Below are 13599 nucleotides of genomic sequence, written 5' to 3'. Positions count from 1 at the left end.
ATCACAGGGGTCCTTCAAAGTGAAGAGGGAGTCAGAATCGATAAGATAGGAGAACTCGGCTGAAGTTATTAGCTTTCAAGATGGAGGAAGTAGGTCAGGAACTGAGGAATGCCGGGGCCTCTGACAGCTGGAAAAGGCAAGAATACACAATTTCCCTTAGAGCATCTAGAAAGGAACGCAGGCCTGCTAACACCTTGACTGGAGGCCAGTGAGACCCGTGTCAGATTTCTGACCTCCAGAGCTGTAAGGTATTAATTAGTGTTGCCTTGAGCCACTAGGTTTGTGCTGATTTGTTACAGCAGCGATAGGAGACTCATACAGCATCCTTTTATTTTTCTCCTCTTAATGTCATTGAAGAGAAACAACACCTTTGACTTCAACTACGATATGTCGTATAAGCCCACTTGTGTAAATTACTTTTATTTCTCTCCTTTCTCTCTGCACCCACCAATCTTGCCTTCTATCTGTTTGCTGCTGCTGCTGCTAAGTCACTTCAGTCTTGTCCGACTCTGTGTGACCCCATAGATGGCAGCCCACCAGGCTCCCCCGTCCCTGGGATTCTCCAGGCAAGAACACTGGAGTGGGTTGCCATTTCCTTCTCCAATGCATGAAAGCGAAAAGTGAAAGTTAAGTCGCTCAGTCGTGTCTGACTCTTCGCGACCCCATGGACCGCAGCCTACCAGGCTCGTCTGTCCATGGGATTTTCCAGGCAAGAGTACTGGAGTGGGGTGCCATCGCCTTCTCCGACACATGTGTAGAAAAACATGATGAGAGAAAATGGTTATTTCTTGGTGGTGGGACTTAGAATAATTTTTTTTTTCTAGAAGGTTTTTGTTTGCTTTAATTAGATAATAATTGCTTTACAATATTATGATGGTTTTGCCATACATCAACATGAATCAGCATTAGGTATACATATGTCCCCTCCATCTTGAACCCCCCTAGAGTGATTTTTTAAAAAGATGTTTCATCTTTGTGCTTCTTGGCACTTTTGGGGGGTTTTTATTTTTAATGAGCAGGCATTATTATCATTATTTTTAACTAAAATGATAAGGTCATGATTATTTATGTTCATTGCTGAAGTCATAGCCACCATTGAGCAATCTGTGCATGCCAGATGAGGGCTCCTCAGCCAAGCAGCACAGCCCAGATCTAGCCTACTCCTTCCTCCTCTCCCCACATTGTACACAAATAGATAAAATTTGTGCCTGGCTATTCTGGGCTGAACTGTTTTCTTCCCAAATTCAGATGTTGAAGCCCTAGTCCCCAGTAGCTCAGAAGGTGACCATAACTGGAGATATGGCCTTTAAAGGAGTGATTAAGTTAAAACGAGGTAGAGTGGGCCCTAATCCACTATGATTGATATCCTGTTAGGAAGGGCAAGATTAGGACAGCAATAACACAGAAAGACCAGGTGAAGACACAATGAGTAGGTGGCCATTTGCAAGCCAAGGAGAGAGGCCTCAGGAGAAACTAACCATGCCAGCACTTAGATTTGGGGCTTTTAGCCTCTGGAACTGAGAGAAAATACATTTCTGATGTATCAGCCACTCATCTGTGATATTCTGTTATGGCAATCTGAGAAGACTAATACACTGACATTTACCCGCTACTTTGCTCCAAAGAAACAACTTGTGTGATAATAATTTCAAAGTATGTTCTGAGAGGGCTGATTTAATTCCTGAAGGATACTTTATTTTCAGTCTTATAACCTCTCAGCAAACCTGTCAACCTGTGACAGATCAGAATGGTGCTTATGACTCCCCATTTGACAGAAAACACAGGCCCATGGGGTATCATGTGGATCTCCAGGCACCAGCCCTGCACATGGCATAGAAGTGCTGAGATCAGGGGCCAAAAAATACATCACTCTTGTCTAGAACAGAGTCCATCACATCAACAGTTTTCTTCTGGAAGTATCACATTTGATTTTCGTCCTGATCTCTAAGATGTCCTCATCCTGTTGTTCACAGAGCCTTTTAAAAATTTATTTTATTTTTAAAAATTATTTATTTATTTTTGGCTGCACTGGATCTTTGCTGCTGTGAGCAGACTTTCTCTAGTTGTGATGAGTGAGGACTACTCCCTAGTTGCGGTGTGCAGGCTCCTCATTCCAGTGGCTTCTCTTGTTGCAGAGCACAGGTTCTAGAGCCTGTGGGCTTCAGTGGTTGTGGCACATGGGCTTAGTTGCCCAAGAGCACATGGAATCTTCCCAGACCAGGGTTGGAATCCGTGTCTCCTGCAATGGCAGGTGGACGCTCAACCACTGGACCACCAGAGATATCCAAAAAATGTTATATTATATTGGGCTATAGTTGATTTACAATGCTGTGTTTCATGTGTACAGGAAAGAAACTCAGTTATATATTTACATATATTGATTCTTTTTCAAATTCTTTTACCATTTAGGCTGTTAAAGAATATAGAGCAGACAGCCTTTTATAAGTTAAAAAAAGATTGAAAAATCTTTATTTAATTTTTTAATATAAATTTATTTATTTTAATTGGAGGTTAATTACTTTACAATATTGTATTCGTTTTGCCATACATCAACATGAATCCACCACAGGTGTACACGTGTTCCCCATCCTGAACCCGCCTCCCTCCTCCCTCCCCATACCATCCCTCTGAGTCATCCCAGTGCACCAGCCCCAAGCATCCAGTGTCATGCATTGAACCTGGACTGGCAATTCGTTTCATATATGATATTATACATGTTTCAATGCCATTCTCCCAAATCATCCCACGCTCTCCCTCTACCACAGAGTCCAAAAGCCTGTTCTATACATCCGTGTCTCTTTTGCTGTCTTGCATACAGGGTTATCACAAAATCAAACTGAACCCTTCCTGGCTCTCCCTCATTAATTCAAGGTATGAAATTTTTGTGGATTTTTAAAGCACATTCTTATTAATTAAAATATAGCTCAAATTTAAAATGAGGATCCAGCTGCCAATATTACTATTAGGACTTTAAGCTGAGAAAGTATTCACCAATCATTCTTGAACTTTATAGCTGACTGTGCAATGGTGAGCTCAGTGGGCATGCAGGTCCCTGAGGCATCACCTACCAAGCCAGGCAGAGAAAGCCTCCAGGACCTACCTGAGAGCCACTGCTCCATGTTGGGTGAGAAGAACAGGGGAGCTACATTTGACCTTCTAATGGCCAGAGAGCAGTAGGGTAGGGGAACCCAGGAGAACTGCTCTGCAATGTGGCTGGCAGTCTTGGTTTTTATGGTTATGGGATTTGTATTTGGGTTGTCTTTAGCCGATTGTTCTGACTCAGAGTCCTTCCTGATGGTGCACGCCTCGTTCAGCCAAGATAGATGCCAGTTAGAAAGAATCTGGGAGGTGGTTGAACATGTGGTGTCTCCTTTTGACCTTTCCCGAACTTTTCTGGTTGGTGGTGGCTTATTAGTTCTGTGTTCCTTACCAGGACCTCCAATCATAAAACAACTCATGCAAATGGTTACTATGGTGCCTGGCCAGGGTGGGCAGTTTCGGTCAGTGTGCTTTCCCTGACAATTTCGTTGGTCTTTATACCACTGTGCAGTGTAAATCTGATGAATCCCATTGTGTGTATATAGGTGTATATGTGTGTGGTGGGGGGTCTGGTCCAACGGTAGGGAGCAGGGTTCCCAGGCATCTTTTATATACAGGGCCTGTCCTGTATTTATTTTGTGCTATGTCCCTACATTGCCTTTGTCAGGATTTCCCAAATCTTGTATTTAGCTTTTTTCCCCCTTATTGACTTACCAACACTGGACCTGCGTGTCTCTCAGCAAGAATACGGGAGTGGGTTGCCATTTCCAACTCCAGGGGATCTTCCCACCCATGGATCAAACTCGCATCTCTTGTGTCTCCTGCATTAGCAGCCAGATTCTTTACCACTAGTGCCACCTGGGAAGCCGGCAAAAACTGCACAGTTGGAGCCATTTTTCTGCCTCAGTAACTGGTTCTTTGTCTTTTTCCTTGTGTCCCTCAGCATGTGGGATCTCAGTTTCCCTTCCAGGGATCAAACTTGTGCTCCCTGCATTGGAAGCATGGAGTCTTAACCACTGGACCACCAGGGAAATTCCAGTATTTGCTTCTTAAATTGCTAAAATGGCAACACTACTGAAAATCATACCTCCCCAAATAAAGATCTGGAAAATCTCTTACAGTTGCTCCTGCAGGTTTGAGGGAGGAAAGACCAAAAAGGGTGACTGAGAATGAAAAATACACACTGCAGAAAGGAAAAGGCTGTTTTGTGGGCAAAGTCTCAAGTTGTGACCAGGTAATCACCATTTAGATATAACTTCAGCTGTGTGCAGGTGCTTGGAAAATCAGCCAGTCAGGAATAGCCTCACCCCAGGGACTATATTTGTGAGACTTGGCACATCAATGACAGGCCCAAGTTTCCAAAAGTGGACAAACCATCTGAACAGGCAAATTACAGAAGACATTACAGATGTCCAATAAATGTGAAAGGCATTCAACCTCATAAATCACAGGGGAAATGCAAATTAAAACCACAATAAGGAGCATAACATAATATCAGATTGTTAAAAAAGAGAGAAAAGAAAAAAAATTCAAGGTAATTCTTTGTGCACTGCTGGTGGGAATATAAAATGATTGAAGCATGTCAGAAAACTATTTGGAATTGAAAGGTTGCTGCTGAGCCATGAAAGATGCCAGGAATGTTGGCCTCTGGAGAAGAGGAATTCAATCCATGGCCAGTGACAAGGCTTGATCTCAGAGCTTTTGCATAATAAAGTTTTATTAAAGTATAAAAGAGATAGAGAAAGTTTCTGACATAGACCTCAGAAGGTGGCAGAATGAGTGCCTCTCTGCTATTCTTTAGAAGGAAGTTATATACCTACTGAAAGCGAAGTAGCTCAGTCGTGTCCGACTCTTTGCTACTCCTGTGGACTGTAGCCTACCAGGCTCCTCCTTCCATGGGATTCTCCAGGCAAGGAAACTGGAGTGGGTTGCCATTTCCTTCTCCAGGGATCTTCCTGACCCAGGGATCAAACCCGGGTCTCCAACATTGCAGGCAGATGCTTTACCATCTGAGCCACCAGGGAAGCCATATACCTACTAGCAGGCTTCTAATTAGAGAAAGGAAATGTCTCAAAACTCAGAGAGTGGCACCATGCCCCTCACCCACAACATGCATTTTGAGATACCATTGGCACAAGGTGAGTCATCCCAGGCCATTCATGATTGACATGAATCTTGAAGAAAGGTGGATTTTCAAGCAAATACATAGACTCATTAACACTGAGTAGGAGAACAACTGTATGAGTAAAACATACTGGTTTTTTCAGCCATTATGGGTTCTGAGTTTTAGGCAGAACCAATTTGAAGAAAGACAGAGTCTAGGGTAAATACATAGCTCATTAACATAGCTTAAGAAAAACTCATTGGTTAGCTCAAGGTTTGAGAAAAGTTCAGGTGGAACCAGGTGTCATCATGGCAACACAGAATTTTAAAAGAAACCTTTTAATTTTGTATAGAAAAGGGAAAAAAAATCTATCACTTGTAGTTTGTTTCCTCCATTTGGGGGCCTCTAGCCTCCCTGCCTGTTACCCTGTCAGAATCATTTAAGAAAATTCAAATATACGCGTTTTCTGTGATCCAGAAATTCTGCTTCTTCAGGCACATTGGAGAAAGGATAAACAAACTGTGGAATAATACACCCAATCAATTATCCCTGAGTGACTAATGGCCAGTACTAGAGTCAGCCAGTGGAAAAATCCTCCTGAATATCAGCCAATCAGAGACAACCCCACGTTTCTACGGAACAGTCAATCAGCAAGTGCTCACTCCCACAGCCTGTTCTAAAGTAGACAGTTGACAGCAGCCTTACTCCAATCATTGCAGGAACAGGCTACAAGTCCAATGATGCTTCCACATTCTTGCTTCTCATGTCTGCCATCCCTAGATGCCCAACTCCTCCGAACCTTCTCAAAACTCTGGCTTCATTCTGGAAATCTGTGCCTTATAAAGCACAGCTTGCCCTCACAGGTAAATGGAAATTTCACCTTAAATGAACAAAGCTAGTGTAGGTGATGGAATTCCAGCTGAGCTATTTCAAATCCTAAAAGGTGATGCTGTTAAAGTGCTGCACTCAATATGCCCACAAATTTGGAAAACTCAGCAGTGGCCACAGGACTGGAAAAGGTCAGTTTTTATTTCAATCCCAAAGAAGGCAATGCCAAAGAATATTCAAATTACCGTACAATTGCACTCGTTTCATATGCTAATAAGATTATGGTCAAAATCCTTCACGCTAGGCTTCAGCAGTACCTAAACCAAGAAGTACCAGAGGTATAAGCTGAATTTAGAAAAGGGAGAGGAACCAGAGATCAAATTGCCAACATGCTCTAGAGCCTAGAAAAAGCATGGAAATTCCCCCAAAATCATCTGCTTCTGCTTCATTGACTACCCTAAAGCCTTTGACTATGTGGATCACAACAAACTGTGGAAAATTCTGAAAGAGATGGGAATACCAGACCGCCTTACCTGTTTCCTGAGAAACCTGTATGCCGAAGACGAAGCAATAGTTAGAACTGGACGTGCAACAATGGACTGGTTCAAAAGTGGGAAAGAAGTACGTCAAGGCTGTTTATTGTCACTTAGCTTATTTAACTTATATTCAGAGTGAATCATTCAAAATGCTGGGCTGGATGACTCACAAGCTGGAATCAAGATTGCTGGGAGAAATATCAATAACCTCACATATGCAGATGATAGCACCTTAATGGCAGAAAGCGTAAAGAAACTAAAGAGCCTCTTGATGAAAAGTGAAAGAGGACATTGAAAAAGCTGGCTTAAATGTCGAATACAAAAAGATTAACGAAGATCCATGGGGATGATCCAGAGAGATGATATGGGGGGGGAGGTGGGAGGGGGGTTCATGTTTGGGAACTCATGTACACCAGTGGTGGATTCATGTCAATGTATGGCAAAACCAGTACAGTATTGTAAAGTAAAATAAAGTAAAAATAAAAATTAAAAAAAAACTAAGATCATGGCATCAGGTCCCATCACTTCCTTGCAAATAGATGAGCAAAAATTGGAAACAGTGACAGACTTTATTATCTTGGGCTCCCAAATCACTGTGGACATTGACTGCAGCCCTGAAATTAAAAGACGCTTGCTCCTCGGAAGGAAAGCTATGAGAAAGCTAGATAGCATATTAAAAAGAAGAGACATCACTTGACTGACAAAGGTCCGTATACTCAAATAGATGGTTTTCCCAATAGTCATGTATGGATGTGAGCATTGGACCATAAAGCTGAGCACTGAAGAATTGATGCTTTCGAACTGTGGTGCTGGAGAAGACTCTTGAGAGTCCCTTGGACTGCAAGGAGATCAAACCAGTCAATCTGAAAGGAAATCAATCCTGGATATCCATCATAAGGACTGATGCTGAAGTTGAAGCTCCAATACTTTGGCCACCTGATGGGAAGAACCAACTCATTGGAAAAGACCCTGATGCTGGGAAAGATTGAGGGCAGGAGGAGAAGGGGATGACAGAGGATGAGATGATTGGATGGCATCCTTGACTCAGTGGGCATGAGGTTGAGCAAAGTCCAGGAGACAATGAAGGACAGGGAAGCCTGGTATGCTGCAGTCCATGGAGTCGCTGCAGTACATGGAGTCACAACAGGTTGGACACGACTGAGTGACTGAAGAACAAAGAGGATTTTGGCTTTGTAATAATTTTTAGTGGTTGCTCTAGGGATTACAATGAATATACCTAACCTTTCACAGTCTTTTTAGAGTTGATATTTTAGCACTTCAGGTAAAATGTGGAAGTTTTGCAACCTGTAGTTCCTTTACCCTGTTCTTCTGTTACATTGTCAATTGTATTGCATATGTATACTCTGAAACATCAAGAGACAATGATAACATTTTTGTTTAGAAAAGTCATTCATATTTTAAAGCATATATGAGGAGAAAAATGGTGTTCTATGTTTACCCAGATATTTAACATTTCTGTTGCTCTTCCTTCATTCCTGAAGTTCCAAGTTTCCCTCTGGTATCATTTTTCTGTATCATTTCTTGTAGAGCACGTCTGCTGTTGACAAATTCTCATAATTTTGTCATCTGAAAATGTATTTTGTTCTCAGTTCTGAATGTCATTTTTGCTGATTGGAACTCTGGGTGACTGTTAAAATCAAGATGTATGCCACTGTCTTTTGGCCATCATATTTTTGATGAGAAATATGTGGAATTTGTATCCTTTCCCTCCTATGAGTAATGTGTGTTTTTCTCTAATTGCTTTCAAGATACTTCATCTTTTGTTTTTGGCAATTTGATTATAATATTTCTTGACATTATTTTCTTTGAGTTTATGCTGCTTGAAGATCATTGCATTTCTCGAGCCTGTTAATTTATGTCTTTCACCCAAGTCGGAGATGATTTTCCTATTATTTCTTCAACATTTACCAGTACCATCCTCGGTTTCTGAGACTCCAGTAACATGCATATTAGACCTTTTGATAATTTCCTATAGGTTCCTGAAGTTCTCACAATATTTCCTTTTTGTTCTTCAAATTGGATAATTTTTGTTCACCTATCTGCAAGTTCACTGACTCCTCTGTCATACCTATTCTTCTATTGAGACTATCCAGATAATTTTTAAAATTCTAATGTTGTATTTTGGGGTTCTAAAATTTCCACATGGTTCTTTGTTATAGTTTCTCTATAGTTTTTACATACTCTGTAGAGTATTTTAAAAAATTACAGTCTTTAAAACAGGTGCGTGCGTGCATGTTAAGTCGCTTCAGTCATGTCTGACTCTTTGTGACTCTGTGAACTGTAGCCTGCCAGGCTCCTCTGTCCATGGGATTCTCTAGGCAAGAACACTGGAGTAGGTTGCCATTTCCTACTCCGAGGTATCTTCCTGATCCAGGGATCAAACACGCATCTCTTATGTCTCCTTCATTGGTTGGGGAGTACCTTACCACAAGTGCCACTTGGGAAGCCCCTTTAAAACTTCTCTTCCAAGATCTTCTAGCATACCATTCATTTCAGATGTCTTTTAAAAAGGTTTTGAGAATTCTAACATCTAAATTTTTACATGTTGTTATCTGTTGTCCAGTCTCTGAGAATTGGCTGCATTTTCTTGGTTCTTTGTATATACAGGAAGTTTAGGTTATATCTTGGATATTTTAAAGATTGTGTTGTTTAGACTCTAGGTCTTTTTAAGTTCCTGAAAATAATGATTTATTTGTTTTACCAGACAATCCACTTGTTTAGGTTCAAACTACATGTTTTATCTCACCTTTTGTGGACCATAATATTCAAAGCTTTGCTATCCTTATGCACGTACAGCTCAGGAGCAAGCCTGAGACTTGTGTCAGTTTATACATGGAATTAGGGGATTCCTTTCTCTATCTCTCTCTTCTGTGGAATTTCCCTCCCCATTCTGCAGCCTTTGGGAGCTTGTTTTCTCAGTCCTCTGGCCAGAATGGTGTCATTTCTCTTGGATATTTAGCTGCCTACAGTGCTGCCATATGGTTCCAGAGTGGGGCCACCATTAGGGGCAAACCAAGAAAGAAAAAAAATCCCCAGAGATCCCCCCCCGCCCCCGCACTCTTCAAATTATAGTTGGGTACTATGGTTCTGGGTGAAAGATCCTTATACTGTTGGAAGTTCATCCTAAGGAATATGTGATCACTCAGATCTTTGGGGACTTTATTTGAATTGGAATTTAACTATTTGGGTACCTGTAGCAAAGAATTTTGGAGAAGGCAATGGCACCCCACTCCAGTACTCTTGCCTGGAAAATCCCATGGGTAGAGGAGCCTGGTAGGCTGCAGTCCATGGGGTCTCGAAGAGTCAGACACAGCTGAGCGACTTCACTTTCACTTCTCACTTTCATGCATTGGAGAAGGAAATGGCAACCCACTCCAGTGTTCTTGCCTGGAGAATTCCAGGGACGGGGAGCCTGGTAGGCTGCTGCCTATGGGGTCGCACAGAGTTGGACACGACTGAAGCAACTTAGCAGCAGCAGCAGCAGCAAAGAATTTGAAAACTCTGGATTATGTGTGAGTGTCTCTGTCCAGTGGGTGACATGTCTTGGAACCACTGGTTTCTGTGTCCAATTACCTGAGTTCCCTAAGTTGTTTGGGGGTATATTTCCAAGTGTTAAGTCTCTGTTCCTTGCAGGGGTGGTGGTATCAGTTCCAGTGTGTGATGTTATCGATTTATTAAAGTCCTGTTTCTAGTGACTGAAGTCTCTAAGCCATTTATGGACCTGAATCCCAAGGAATGAGTGCTCTAAGCTGTTCATAGTTCCTGTATTTGAGTGTGAGATCTCTCTCTTGTTTTGGTATCCAGATCTCAGAATGTAAATTCTCAGAACTCTTTTGGCATCTGTCTTGCATGGTACAAGGTTCCTGAACCATTTGAGGTACATTTTTAAGCACAATATATCTGTTCTTTTTGGAAAATCTCAATTCCAAGGTTGATCCTGTGTGCCTTATGGTATGTTGTATCTGAACTCTTTTGGAATGTGTGTCCAGGCTGTGAGAGATCTGAAAAATATATGTATTTTTCTCAAGAATTGAAGTCTTTGAAATGTGTGAGGTATTCTGTCCCATGGTGTGAGGTCTCTGAGGCATTGGGGTGGGGATGTGGCTGGGGGGTGTGGGCTCTGTTCCAAGAAATGAGGTCTCTGAGCTGTTTGAATTATAGTGTCCCTGGGTGTGTTCCTAGTGGCTCAGACAGTAAAGAATCTTCCTGCAATACAAGAGACCCAGGAACGATCCCTTGGTTGAGAAGATCCCCTGGAGAAGGGAATGGCCACCCATTCTGGTATTCCCGCCTGGAGAATCCACATGGACAGAGGAGCCTGGTGGGCTACAGTCCATGAGGTCACAAAGAGTTGGACACGACTGAGCGACTAAAACTTTCACTTTCACATTGGGTGTGTTCCACAGTGTGATGTCTTGGAGGTGGTTCTATATCTGTGCCCCAGCACTTGAGGCTTTTGAGTTTCTTCGGGATGTTTGGTAGTGGTACAATGGTTATGAATTATTTTTTAGTCAGGATCCAAGAAATGAGGTCTTTTAACTGTTTGAGGATATGAGCTGTCTGAAGGGTATGAGGCATCTGAGTTCTTTTTGGTGTATGTTCCATGCCATAAAACTCCTGTGTCACTTAGGGTATTCTCACACTTTTGGTGGTTTCTGTGTAAGGGTGTGATACCTATGACTAATAAGTGGTCTGTTAGAAAAAGGATCAGGTTTATGTCTCAAGTTGGAGTTGTCTTTGCCATTTGGTTTCCATGAAGTTTGTGAATCTGTTCGAGATCTGTTATCAAGGTAGGCGGTTTCTGAACAGTTTTTGTTTTGTTTTGTTTTGTGTGTTCTGTGTCCAAGGTGTGAGATATCTGAACTCTCTAGGTGAATTCAGACTCTCTGGATTCAGACTCTCTGGTGACTATGATTAGGCTGCAAGGACTTTCTGGGGGACCTATAACCCATAGTGTGAAATCTCTGGGATATTTTGGATCCTGGTCCCAACACAGGGGGTCTGTGAACTCATGGGCATCTGTGTTCATGGCCTGACGTCTCCATTTGTTTCCTGGCCTCTGTCCAAGGGTTCAAGTTCTCTGAGCTCTTTAGGGTCTGGGTCCCAGGATGTGAACTTTCTGCAATTTGGGGATCTATGTTCAGAGTATGAAATCTGTGTGTTTTTTCGGGGGGAGGTTCTGTGTCTCATGATGGGAATTATGAGCCATTGGGATATGTTTCCAGGTACGTGAAGAGTCTCTTCCTATAGACAATCACTGATAAGGGTATGATGTCTCTGACCTCTGTTCCATTTCTAAGGGGTGGAGTCTGTTTAGTCATCTGTAACTGTGTGGTATCACTATTTGTCCATGGATTGCGGTTCCAGAGTGTGAGACCTCTGAACTGTTTGGGGTTTTGTGTCATGTCCTCTGAACTGTTTTGGAGAGCTGAATCTCAAGGAGATGAGATCGCTGAGGTACTTGCCACTGATGCCCCTAAGTGAATTGCTTGAGCCCTTAGGGGGTTGTGCGTTCCTAGGGTGTGAATTGCCAGAGCTGTCTGGGGTATGTGTTCAGGTCTGAAGGTCTCCGACATATTAGGATTCTATGTGACAGGATGTGAGGTGTCTGCTTTGGATTTTCTCTGAACTTGCGAGGTCTGTGAGGTTGGCCAGGAGTAAGGAGTGGAGAGAGTGGACTCAGTCCAAAGCTTGAGGCCTCAGAATTGTTTTCTGCTTTGCCCACAGTGTAAGACAAATGAGCTCCTTGGGACACTGTGTCTCAGGGTGTGAGGTCTCTGCAGTGTTTCCGAATCATTGTCCCAGCCTATGAAATCTCTGAGTTTCTTGGGAATCACTGTCCAACGCCTCAGAATCATGTTCTGTGTCCAAGTGTGTGAGGTCTTCATGCTTGAATAGTGTGGTACCACAGAATGAGATTGTTGAGGTGTTCATAGTTTTTTTGTTGTTGTTGCAGTGTCAGTTTTCTGAGCTGTTGGAGTGTATTTTCTGCATGTGTGTGAGGATTTGTGCTTTTCAGGGGGATGTGGGTCCAGAGTTTAAAGTTTCTTAACTTTGTGGAAGTCTCTGTCAAAGATGTGGGAACTCATAACTCTTATGGGTCTGAATCTTACCACATGAAATCTTTGAGCTGTTTGGCAGATGTTTTCATGTGTGAGGTCTTTGATGCTTATGTGAGTCTCAGGTACAGGAATGAGGTCTTTTTTGTAAAAAAATAAAATTATTGAAGTATAGTAGCCTTATCTTTAGCTCATGGGTTTCCTTGGTGGCTCAATGGTAAAGAATCCATCTGCCAGTGCAGGAGTGAGGGTTCAATCCTTGGGTCAGGAAGATGCCCTGGAGACGGAAATAGCAACCCACTCCAGCATTCTTTTCTGAGAAATCCCATGGACAGGAGAGCCTGGCAGGCTACAGCCCATGGAGTCACAAATGTGTTGGACATCACTTAGGGACTAAAACAAGAACATCAACAAAACAACAAATAGTTGTTTTACAATGTTGTGTTAGTTTCTGCTGTACAAGAAAGTGAATCAGCTATATATATACACATATCCCCCCTTTTTTGGATTTCCTTCCCATTTGGGTCACCACAGAGCACTGAGTAGAACTCCTTGTGCTATTCCATAGGTTCTCAAGAATAAGGCTTTTTATTTATTTCTGGGTTCTGTTTGCAGGGTCTAGGTCTCTGAGGTATTTTTGTGAGTGTGTCATGCCATGATGTTACACCTTTAAGGAGTTTCAGGATCTGTGTCCTGACGTGTGAGGTCTCTGAGCTGTTTACGGTCTGTGTCCAGGGTCTCAGTTTCTAGAGCTGTTCCAGTCTTTGTGTTTCAGGGTGGGAGGTATCCAAGCTCTTTGGATTCTGAGCTCCATATGGTGATATCCTTGAACCATTTGGAATGTGAAATCTCTTTTCCTTTCAGATATGTCAGTCCCAGGATGTGCTGTCTTTATCCTGTTAGAGATTACTTTCTTTTTTCAATTTAATTATTTTTTTTTTTTGGCCACTCTGCACAGCATGTGAGATCTTAGTTCCCTGACCAGGGATGGAACTCATGCCCCTGCATTTGG

Source organism: Oryx dammah, unplaced genomic scaffold (assembly GCF_014754425.2).
Source record: "Oryx dammah isolate SB20612 unplaced genomic scaffold, SCBI_Odam_1.1 HiC_scaffold_23, whole genome shotgun sequence".
NCBI lineage: Eukaryota > Metazoa > Chordata > Mammalia > Artiodactyla > Bovidae > Oryx > Oryx dammah.
Note: the sequence above shows the minus strand (reverse complement) of the source record.